The sequence below is a fragment of the Macadamia integrifolia genome, chromosome 7 (genome assembly GCF_013358625.1).
Source record: "Macadamia integrifolia cultivar HAES 741 chromosome 7, SCU_Mint_v3, whole genome shotgun sequence".
NCBI classification, from domain to species: Eukaryota; Viridiplantae; Streptophyta; class Magnoliopsida; order Proteales; family Proteaceae; genus Macadamia; species Macadamia integrifolia.
This window is the reverse complement of record NC_056563.1, coordinates 26,470,589-26,480,474: the sequence shown is the minus strand read 5'-3', so window position 1 is coordinate 26,480,474 and position 9,886 is coordinate 26,470,589. Positions and strand designations below refer to the sequence as shown.

At 35.9% G+C, this 9,886-nt stretch overlaps 1 pseudogene; it reads right to left on the bottom strand.

Moving 5' to 3' along the window:
- Positions 1-4,015: 4,015 nt before the first annotated feature.
- The window catches only part of LOC122084858, an 8,207-nt pseudogene continuing 2,336 nt past the window's right edge, over positions 4,016-9,886 (bottom strand).

Here is a 9,886-nt window from a genome sequence, read left to right as displayed (position 1 = left end):
TCATTTTAGGTGACAAATGACGTTTAGAATATCTCTAATAAACAAAAGTTCTATGAGAAATCTTTTATTAGATAAAGAATGTAATAAATAATAGTTTCCAAAAATGAGAATGTATTAAGCACTTTATATACATTTCTATTTTTTCTTTTCTACTAGCAAGTCTTTCTCACTCTCATTTTAAAAGTTAGGACAACTTTTAATTATGGAGTTAGATAAGATCATTTCCACCAGTTGAATTTTAATTTTTATGATGTTAATGACTATTATTTATATTAATTATGGAGTTAGATAAGACCAATCTGGCATGTCTTCCAATCTTTTGATTTTATCAAATGACCATGGGCAGCTGGACCTCTAGGCTTATCTCATCAGTACTTATTCTATACCCTTATTATGTATCTTTTTACCTCTAATTTCATCCTTGCACAAGACAAATAAATATTTTTGTTAGCGTTTTTATTATCTCTTTCTATTTCATTTGGTCTCATTGGAATTGGGTTATATACTCACAAGTAAAACCAAACAACAACAACAACAAAAAAGTTTTATCTTAACTTAATGGGGTCAGCTACATGGATCCAAGTAAGAACAAAGAAGAGAAAAAAAAAAAAATAAGGGAACCAAAAGCTAAAAACAATAACGAAGTAGAACACAGCTAGATGGAGTCTGCCACATGGATCCTAACCCTCTAATCCGCTCTATTCAAGGCCATACTAGGGATCAAGCCTAAACTGAGCATATCTTTCTCCACAACCTCCCCTATGGTCATTTTTTGCCTACGTTAGATCCTTTAGACCCCTTAATTTGGATCAGATCACTTCTACTTTTATTGGCATCTGCAGGCTTCCTTTGAATATGACCATAGTACCTCAAACAATTTTCTCGAAGCTTTCTTTCCCACCTTCTCACTACCTATAGAGACCTCAACCTATTCCATTCGATGCATTTTAGACCTTTTTGCTGACCTATCAGGGTTAACTATTAATTTGGATAAGAGTGGTCTTGCTTTCAGCTCCAATGTACCTATTGACGTCATGATATCTTTGAGCAGAGCTCTTAGAATTAAGGAAATGAGTTCTGACTCCTCCTACCTTGGGACTTATCTCTTCCATCATCGAGCTAAATCTTGTTCGTTCAACCAGGTGGTAAAAAAAGTGGAATTGAAACTTGGATTATGGAAAGCTAACTTATTCTCTTATGCTTATAGGACGGTTCTTGTCCAATCTGCTCTCTCATCAATTCCATCTTATCTGATGTTTTGTTTTGCCTTTTCTAAAGTGCTATGCAGGAAATTAGATTCCACATACTTGTATTTTTGGAACGGAGACTCGAACAAGTCCAAAAAAATCCATCTCATTGGATGGCATAAAATATGCTTACCCAAACTATAGGGAGGCCTTGGAATTCGTGATTCAAAGACTCAAAACAAAGCCTTACTCCTAAAACTTGAATGGCGCCTCCTCACAAATAAACATTCTTTATGGACACAGATCCTAAAAGCTAAATACTTCCCTAACAGGTCAGTATTTGATCAACAAACCCTGCACAAAAGAGGATCAATTTGTTGGAATAGCATTGTAAGTATCCTCTCAACTCTCTAAAAAATGATCTTAAAAATTGGCAATGGTAAGGACAAACTTTTGGACTGATCCCTGGATCAAATCCATTTCCCACATTTTCCCTTACAAACTTCACTTTTTCTAAAAACCATCCCCCACACCTCTTGAAAGTTAATGATTTTATGTTGGGGAATGAATGAAATGTTAGTTTGTTAAATTCATTATTCCCTGTTTCCTTAACTAATAAGATCCTTCAAATTCCTAGTTCTGATAATAAGGACAAATGGTGGTGTCACCTCTCCAAACATGGATCTTTCTCCACTAAAATAGTTGCCAAATTTCTCAATTCTAATATTTTTACTAACTCCAGTGGATCCTCAAATAGGTGTACTTGCATCACTCCATGCTCGCACTGGTGGCGCTATTTATGGAAGCTCAAAATCCACCCCAAATTTAAACTTTTCTTTTGGAGAATAGTACATGAGAGAATCTCCATTAAAGACATTCTAAAAAAATGGGTGGATATTGACTCTGTTTGCAGTTTGTGCCACAACCAACCTGAGAATACTTGACATGTCTTCATCTCTTGTGAGTTCACAAAAAGGATATGGGTTGCTAGTCCATTGGGCCTTAAAAATGAACTATTAAATGGTTCTTCCTTTTCAAACTTAATCATGTTTTTCTTTAATTCTAACACCATCCCTTCAAATAAATTGGATTTCTTTTTCAGTGTTTTTATTATTATGTGTTACTACATTTGGAAACACAGGAACCAAGTTTCCTTTGGACATGCTAAACCCAATCCGTATAGCATACTACAATAGGTAGAGTACTGAATCTCTAATGGCATCTCCATACACTCTGATGAGCAACAGGTGACTATACATTACCCTACACCAACCTAAACATTAACACTCCCTTGTTTCAATAAAAAAAAGTTCTAATTTGCATAGGCACCACTGATAATACCAAAAACATTTCTGGTTCGGCTGTTTCACTTTATAATCGAAGGGAAGTGTATTTTAGTTTATGCTAGTTATATAATGACAAGCAAACATCTTGAGGCGACAACAAAGAGCCTACTATATGGGATGAACCAAGCTAGGGAAAAAATATAGGAGATAGACAAAATCTGGAGTAATAAAAGGGAGTTGGAGAATCTCATCTCTGCTGACAACACAAACTTATGGCCATGGAGTGTAATACCCGTCTTCTTGGAAACTGCAGATGTTTTGTTTAAACTGAAGTTTTGTTACAAAAGCAATAATGACTTAGTTTTCTTGGTCAAAGCCTTAGCCTATAGGACTATGAACTTGAAAACACTAATTAGTAATCCTAATATCTTGATGGACACTTATTTTAGTAGTTAATAAATTTTCTTTTCTTCTAATAAAAACAAAAAAAAAAATTTTCTCGAAGCTTATCATGGATTGGACAACTCCCTAATCCGTTCTAATATGTTCATTCCTTACTTTATCCTTTCTTATTTTTTTCCACACACCCATCTTGACATCCTCATCTCTGATACGCTTAGTTTGTCTATATGCCGCTTCTTAACAGCTTGACATTTTGCCTCGTACATCATAACTGGGCGAATGGTTGTCCTATAGAACTTTCTCGATGCACCTCTCCACTTCATCCACCCCCATTTTAATTCTATGTGCCATCTCATCATCAATTCACCTTCTTTATTAATAATTGACCCAAATATCAGGAAAAGGCACTTCGTGGTATCTCTTTTTCCTCAAGGCTCCTGATGCACTTCTTCACTTCATTCACAGGTAAAACCCAACCCTCATATTATTATGAACAATGTGAATAATTGGATGTCCTCCATTTGGGAACAAGATCATATCATCAGGACACCAACACGGACACAATACCTCTATTACCCCTACCCCCTCCCTTCAATGTGCATTTTCCAATCTTAATTTGTACAGGAGTTGCTAACACTGTTCTTAATGTCTCAAGATGGGCATTTATGGTGTTATTTTCAAAGGGGAATTTATTCCATTTCTGTAGATTATATGATGACAGGAAAATGTATTGGGCTGGGCTGGGCTGGAGACCTCAACCCTGACCCAGACGTAGGGCTAAAGATTTCCCGCCCTAACCGACCCTCAGAGCTAGAAATCTTAGCCCAGGCCCTGTTAGGACTCAAGGCAGGCCACAGTGGCTTTTAGCTTATATAGGGCAAAACTTGCACCCGTATGGATCTCAACACCTTCATAGGCAACTTCACAAAGGGCGAAAACTTTGAACTAAATCATTGTCGCCAAGTCGAAGCAAGATTGCAGAAAGTTGGATCCGAATGGGATAGTTGTGCTTCATTAGGCCGATAGTGAAGTATTTAATGATGCAAGATCTTTGAAGACAGCCTAAAGGGTTCTTTCAATGCCTCTGTTAGTGAATTGCACTTAGGCAATTTTGAAGGGATTTGTAAGTGAAAATTTTCATGATTCAAACATGTAAATCACTTATTCATGCAATGCATTATGCAAACCTCTCACCAGTTGAAGTGAATGATATGTAAAAGTAATAATCGGATCTGTATCAAGATCATTACAAGATGAGAATGAAAATACTAGTCATGGGGCCAACCGATCAATTTCCCATAATGGCTTCACATCAGTCTCTTGAAGAGAATATCGCAACCTACCAAAAAGGAAGAAAAAAGAAATGGATTATGATGACAATCAACTCTATTCCAAGAAAATTGATGCCAATCAACAAAAGATTTGCAACAAAGATGGCATTTGCACACCTATCATGCAGACGAGACTGTTGTCCTTGCCAAAACTCAATGTTTACTGGGTTTAGCCGGTATCCTCCCCAGTTTTTGGGTTTCGGAATTATACTTCTGCACATTGAAGAAGACCAATCTTGCCAAGTTCACACCACCAACACCCAATAGCATCCAACAAATACATTTTTTTTTTTTAAGGGGGTTTCGTTTAATAGTTAGGAAGAAATAAATGAACCATATTAGTAGAGCAATGAACTCAGTGTTTCACACAAAATTAAATGTAAATGTGCTTCAGAAGTTATCACAAAATTAGATATTTATATTCTTGATGAAGAGCATGCCGTCTAGGAATAATCGTATTCATGGTCAAAGAGAGAACATCAATTGTACATTTACCAAGTTTAGAAAATATATAAATTGAAATAAGTTATTATGCAAGCAGTACTATAAGCCGAGCTGAGAAAAACAGACCTGCTTGCTCTCCGATTTGAGCACAACGAGGATGACTGGAAGTATTTCTCAGATTCTTCCTCAAAAAGCTGCTGCACAGTTCCTTCCACTCTTACCTACAAAGGCAAAATGAAATCAAGAATAATGTCATACAACGGCATCACAGAAATTTATCAGTTTCAATCTTAAATCTTATTGCACTGACCTTGCATCCAAATTAGGTGCCTTGTTCTGAGGCTTGGTATTCAAGTGACACAGGAAAATAATAAAATAAATAATGATATAGACTGTGGTAGGGCCTTTGGATATAGGCAATAATTTTTTTGGAAAATAAATAAATCAAATAAAGATAACAAAATAAAATAGAGATAAATGAAGATATTTTAACAAGTCTATGTTTTCAGGAGACCAAAAAAAAAAAAAAAAGGTTCTATTTGAATTACACCAATGATCACTGACTATTGTCCCTATATGCATTAAAAGCATTAACCAGTTAAGAATCTTGGAATGAACACCAAACTAATAGCATTGCACAAGCAAATTCTCTCCTTCACCAATTGCACAAATCAAAATAGAGAGACCTTATACAGACCTCAGATGATTCCTAATTTGACTCGAGCACCATAATAGATCAATCAACCAAAGATAGGAACCTTATCAGAAATTTCAAGGATGACTTTCAGACCAAATTAACTTGGTCATGTACTTCCAATACAATATAATGGTCTGCCCAATCAAGCAACTCAAGAGGAGGCATTGGACAACTCTGCGCAATTCACTCCTTCACTAATTGCATAAATCAAAATAGAGAGACCTTATACAGACCTCTCATGACTCCTAATTTGCTTATACAGACCTCTCATGACTCCTAATTTGACTCAAGCACCATAATAGATCAATCAACAAAGACAGGAACCATATCAGAAACTTCAAGGACGATTTCAGACCAAATTAACTCAGTCATGTACTTCCAATACAATATAATGGACTGCCCAGTCAAGCAACTCAAGAGGAGGCATTGGACAAGCACTTAACTCTAAGCCATGTATAATTGAAGCCATCACAATGACTTGAATCCCAGTGCCCGGACATAGAGTCAACAGATATGAGTCAAGGAATCAAGTCGAATGAGCAGCAATAGTTATTAAGCATCAACTAGAGCATACCTAGATGATTCTTTTGCATCGGAAGGACCCTAGAGCTCAAATTAAGGCTAAGCAGGTAGCCTGAAGGAGCCAATCACCCAAATACTGTTTTTTTTTAGAGCAACCCAGTGCACGAGGCTCCCACTATTGCGAGGTCTGGGAGGGGCAAGTTGTACGCAGCCTTACCCCCTGCTTCGCAAAAGAGGCTGTTTCCAGATTTTAAACCTGTGACCAACATGTTGCAATAGTGCAACTTAACCGTTGTGCCGCAGGCTCGCCCACTAATCACCCAAATACTGTTGCAATGTTAAAAGAGGAATGCAACATTTTCAATTTCTGATTATGTGCTTACATATAAATTTAAAAAGATAACAACATTTTTGAACGAAAACAACATATTGGAGGAATTCAGTTGTCTAAATTACACATACTGTACAGAATGTATTCTTCAGCTCCCACTTGTGTATTAATCTTCCTTCATTCTAACTTTTGAATTGGATACACTTTTTTTTGGGTGTACTCATTTAATTCACTAAATTTGGCTGCATTTGATATATTTGGTTTCCTTTAAATCAATTAACCACCCTAATCGGGGTTGCATTTTAGGGGTGATTGTTCAGCAGTAGGAAGTAATCTTACATGTAACTATGTAGTTGTTAAGGTTCTAGTTTATTCAAGTATTGTTTTAATGAAAAACAGAAATTTAAAAAGATAATTTTCATTTTTATTTTGGGAAGGAGGTGGAAGAATGGACGTGTTTCCAGGACCTGGCAAAACATCTCACATATGACTACCAGATGGCAGGCTGGCAGCTCACCTTTCATTCAAATTTGGCACTCAAGTAGACCACAATCCTCAATCTACCTATAAAATTTCATCCCAATCCAAGTTTTAAAATTGAAAGGAGGGTAAAAAAAAAAAAACACCAGAGATAGGAATCAAATATATGGACCAGTGAAAATTGCAGGAATAATCGAATATAAGTTGCCAATATAATTGAGTTTAATTACCAAATTTGGCATGTGAGGCTAATCCAAGAGTGCCCTACCATATCTTTACGGCTGGGAGTTTTCACATCATCCTCTACATGGCTCAAATTAGTTTGGACAAGTTTCCAATTTCCACCTTTTTGACTTTTGAATAACCACCTATTCATGTCCAAGAAGATGCCCTGCGGCCCTTGCCTACAAAGGAAAAATGATCTCAGCTTGCCTAGTTACCTTAAATGATGTTGTTCAAGACAGTAGTTGTATGATATGCTGATTTTATATGTGATTAACCTGGCATTGAAAACCCTCCCAATAGAAAAGAAGAGCCGCAAAAGGATTTTCAGATATTTCACAAGCCTTCCAACTTTCATAATTGGTAGACCTAAGAAATAGAAAGACCAAAAAAGATAAGAAAGCAACATATTTTAGACTAGTATAGATTTTAGACTAATACAAACAAATATTAGTTTAATCAAACGAGGAACAGTTTTCGAACATCACTAACCAGACAAAACCCTCTTTGTCAACTCCTTTTAAGCAAGACCATTCGCGATGGCCTACGTAAGAGAAGAGGACAGGCCATTAGGTATATATAACTATATAATTGTCTTTAAAATAAATAAAATCCTGCAAATGAATGAAAATTTTGATCCTTATGTATTAGTAAATAGTTCAATTTATTGATAACATGGAACTGAAGAAACACAAAATGAAACATGGGAGATATACTGTTTTCCATCTTTGATGGCAGTTGACCCAGCCATAGCATTTGGTCCACGCAAACCAGCTACCACTGCATCACTAATCCATTTGTGGAACTGCAAGAAAATTATAAAGTTAAATTTTGCAGATGGAAGAGGTTTTGCATATAATTGTGACCAAAAAAAAAAAAGAGTCCACAGGTTATACAAAATGATCTGTATTATTTTCACAATACCTGATCTATAAGGTCAGCCCTAACATGGTCCTCAGGGAACTCTGGTGAAATATAGTTCTCTCTTAGAGATGATATGTCAATTGGTGGAGGCTTTCCTATACGTACACACATGGAAGTGCCAGGATATGGTGGAAGATGAAGTTTAAACTTATCTGCAATAGCGGGTGGAACAAATCTACCCCCAAGGAAATGATGGGGACCACAAATCTTCTTGGCACACAACTTTGGAGCAATTAATGAAACCTAGAAGCAAAAACAGCATGCATTAAAATGATACTGCAATTAAAATGGAAAGGCAAATTCCATAACAATGTGTTGATTACTTAATTAATGAGTGCACATAATACAATTAAGGGTTCCATCAGACACAGACCAGCATGTCAGGTGTAGTGCCTTCACCATTTATGTCACGTTCTTCCACATGCCACCCAGAGGGAATGTCCACAGACACAATAACAGGTAATTGTTTTTATATTTTTTATCATTAATGTGCAAACAAACCATCTTTCGGATGAGGTCATCAAAAGGCGACCTTGGATTACCTGAAGATTTAGGAATATTGCAGTCAATAGTCAATTCACCGTATAGAAAATGGATATATTTCAAGAAATACATCCAAATCAAAAGTAATCAAAAGAAAATTTTCACATATCCTGCTATGGAGATATAGAAAAAAAACATGACAAAATCATGATATTTTAGTACTGACACAACTTGATTGAGTCAATTGTCTTAAATGTGTCTCATAAGACTCAACCAAGGCCATAGCAAACACGCAGACTCAATGAATTAATTGAAGACTAGAACCATACAATCAAGATTTTCTGTGCCCAGTTCCTTCACTTACAAAGATAACATCGCTGGAAGCAAACTCCATAGTCCTCTTTCCCAAGGCCTTGTGAAGATGGTTGAAAAAAATAACAAATAAAAGGTGCCTCTGATGGTTGAAAAAAATAAGAAATAAAAGGTGCCTCCCCCTCCCCCCTCGCCCTCCCACTCCCCTTCCATCTTTCAACTTCTTTCATCAAGGCCTTGTTAAGATTTTCTACCAGCTGCATCATTTACAGGTTTAGACAATCAGCAGCAGGTTTATGATCTGGTAGTTACTTGCAGCCGTAATTTTTAAAAATTTGTATCAAAATTCAAGTCAACTCTCTTATCAAGCTACATTATAAAACCTCACCTGCTCATATGGACTTTGGTCTTGTCAGAAAAAAGTTACAAGAAGGCGGCAGAAAATGTTTTCATACTTTCAGAGTGTTTTCAGAATGTCACAAAAGAAATGACTAGTAGACATTTTCTCAACTGGTATTTCTGTAAAATGTTTTTCCTCAATACATTGTTGATAATCGACAAAACTTCTGATTGGGAAAACAGACTGTTCAAACCATCTTGGCTAAAGGTGAAGCCAAAAGGGTATAAAAAGAGGAGAATACAAGAGTTTAGCAAAAAGGCCCCAAGATCTACAATCCATTACAAAATACAAAGAGGCCCAGAAATTTTTCAATCAATGTTACATTTGCTCTGTTTCTTCATTTCATACCAGACACTTTCACTCTTCTTCCTTGATATCATGGAGAGTAAAACTCTTTTAGATTTGAATGTGATATTTCTGTCTTCCTTTCTTTGTGGACTTATTTGATGATTTTACCCAAGAAGCACATATTACAACTTTTTCCCATGAAATTTTATTCATTCCTTTCTTTAAGACGCACTTATGATCTTATTTTTCAACTGTTTGAAGTTTAAGTACACAGCAGTTCTTCTTTATTCGTTTTCTTAGATTTGAATGTGATATTTCTGTCTTCCTTTCTTTGTGGACTTATTTGATGTTTTTACCCAAGAAGCACATATTACAGCTTTTTCCCATGAAATTTTATTTATTCCTTTCTTTAAGACGCACTTATGATCTTATTTTTCAACTGTTTGAAGTTTAAGTACACAGCAGTTCTTCTTTATTCGTTTTCTTAGATTTGAATGTGATATTTCTGTCTTCCTTTCTTTGTGGACTTATTTGATGTTTTTACCCAAGAAGCACATATTACAGCTTTTTCCCATGA